At 36.7% G+C, this 2,725-nt stretch overlaps 1 protein-coding gene across 1 annotated transcript in view; it reads right to left on the reverse strand.

Moving 5' to 3' along the window:
• PRAG1 (PEAK1 related, kinase-activating pseudokinase 1) overlaps positions 1-2,725 on the reverse strand; it is a 42,920-nt gene that overhangs the window by 20,102 nt on the left and 20,093 nt on the right. The gene's annotated exons all lie outside the window — the stretch shown is intronic.

Below are 2,725 nucleotides of genomic sequence, written 5' to 3' on the forward strand. Positions count from 1 at the left end.
TCTTTCCCTCTTTCCAAGGACTACATGAATATTCACTCTGACCTGACATTTTCCCCACGCAGCGGGACAGACCACAATCAATCCAGCCCTTTCCCTGTTGGTGGTAACCCAGATTTGTCTGAACTGATATTTCCTGATTACATGCCTGCTCCCACTACGGCAGATCTATATCTCAATATCTGCTGTAGGAAATACACAATACAGTATTGATTTGGCATCAGAACTGCCTCATTTAATGCATATGACCTTACAGCCAAGAATGTATCGATCATTCTCTGTGTTCAATATTGCGCAGCCCTGTACTGGTCCTCACAGGCACTGGAATCCCTTGTTCATGAACAGAAAAGTTTAGAGAAAGTTCGCTCCCATGAAACGTGCTCCCTAGAAACATGTCTGTATCCCCACCTCCAACCCTTAGAACCAGATTAAAAAACGTTTTAAAGCTGTTACACCTAAGTGTGACAGTGATGGCAATGTTACAACTAATGGTATTCTTTATATTTCAATGTCACTGTAGGCACCGTGGGGATATCAAATCTTTTGGAAGTGCTACGGCAGTATATTATCTTTATTTTACCCTCTGGCAAAATATAATCATAGAAAGTTTCATAAAATATTTTTATCCTCATCAAATCCATCAATAACGGCTTTTGCAGATGAAGCCAAGATATGAAGCTGTGAATAACGACAAGTCCTCAGTCTAGGAAAAAAGCCAGATCTATGGCAATCCAACTACGCTGCCCTCTTCAAAGTGGCCCCTGGAGTCTCTTGGTTTTCAGGCTCAGAGAGCTGCCAAGGGAGAAATTCCAGCACCATAGCTGCTGAGCTGGTGCAGAAAAACACTAGATGAAATGTATATAAATAGATGAAACTAAGAAATACATAAATGTGTGTATGTATGAGTATATACAGATACACATATGCACACACACACATAATTATTTAGTATAACAGTGAAGCATTAAAAGAAAGAAAAATGCGCAGGTGCCAGATGCAAGCGGAACAATGATTTTCAAATGACTAGTAGTGAATGAATGGCCAGGTCAATTTCATGAGTCAAGGCAGTTTACCAACTAGCAGTTTATTTTAATAACAGACCAGAAAAAAATATGAAAATATAGAGTGAGGATTTGTGAAACTTTGTTTTGTGGAATTTTTGCTTCGTGTGTGTATGTGTGTTGGATCACAATATTAAATATATTTCTTTAAAATATATTTTAAAAACCTGGTTCAAAAAAAGGTTAAACAGGGATAGACAAACTTTTCCTTAAAGGCCAGATGGTAAATATCTTAGGCTCACAGATCATATAGTCTCTGTTGCAAGTATCAACTCCGCTGTTGTAGCAGGAAAGCAGCCATTATATGTAAACAAATGGATATGTTTTCTAGTAATACTTTATTCATAGACATACATGGCTGGCCTGTGGGTGGTGGATTACTGACTCCTGATCTATTGATAGAACAGCCTTATTCAACAGAAGTATAATGCAAGTCATATATCTACACATGTATATATATATAAAATTTAAAAAATTTTAGTAGCCAAATTATAGATGAAATTCATTTTAATAATGTATTTTATTTCACAAAATGCATAAAAACATTGTCATTTCAACATGCAATGAATATAACATTATTGATGAGATATTTTATATATTTTTTTCATTCTAAGTCTTCAAAATCTGGTATGTATTTTATATTGACAGCACATTGCAATTTAGGCTCGCCACATTTTAACTAGTGGCTACTGCACCGTACAGTGCAGATCTAGAGAAACTCATGCATGGACAAGACTGTTCACAGTGTTACTAACAGCAAAAACAAAATCATAAACAGTCCAATGTCCATCAATAAAGGAATGGATACACTGTGGTATAGTCTTGTTATGGAATACCACAGAGCATTCAAAAATAAATAAACTTGATTTTAAGGTACCAGTATGAAAATTATTCTTAAAATGCTGAATATTAAAAGTAGATTGCAAAAGGCTCATGTAAAGTGTGATACCATTTATATACAATTTTAAAACACATAATGATGCTATGTATTCTTTATATATTACATATATGTGGTAAAATGGAAAGAACTTCATCAACTTCAAGATAGTGATGACTCTGGGTAGCAAGGGGGAAATTGAAATGGAAATTGGATGAAGAGGGGTCTTCCACTGTACCTGCAATATTTTATTTTAAAAAATCCAAAACAGGTAACAAAATGTTAATATTTGAAAAATCTTAGGGGGACACATGAAAGTGAGGTAAATTATTCTTTGAACTTCATCGTATGCTTGAAATACTTGATAAGTTGAAAATGAGCAGAGAAATGTTCATTTCTAGAAAGAAGGAAGGAAAATCACTAGGGCCTGAATGAGTCCAGGATGGCCATTCCTGTTGACCTGTTGCTGAGCCTCTGAAAGGCAAGGAACACAGAGATGACCCAGTGAGATTTCCATCAGTCCCCACGGGACAGACAGGCTCTATGAGGATTGGTTCCACCACAGAATAGCCTCATGGATGGAAAAAGTTATTTCTCAGTCCTAACAACTCCCCTGAGACTGCGGGCATTAATTTTTCTGCATCCAGTCACTATGAGAAGTCATAGCTTTGAAGCCCACCAAGTGAATGCAGACAAAATCAGATTATTCCTGTGGCTGCAGGATAAATTCTCTCTCTCTCTCTCTCTCTCTGTGTGTGTGTGTGTGTGTGTGTGTGTGTGTGTGTGTGTG

The sequence above is a fragment of the Lipotes vexillifer genome, unplaced genomic scaffold (assembly GCF_000442215.2).
Source record: "Lipotes vexillifer unplaced genomic scaffold, Lipotes_vexillifer_v1.1 scaffold462, whole genome shotgun sequence".
Classification (NCBI taxonomy): domain Eukaryota; kingdom Metazoa; phylum Chordata; class Mammalia; order Artiodactyla; family Lipotidae; genus Lipotes; species Lipotes vexillifer.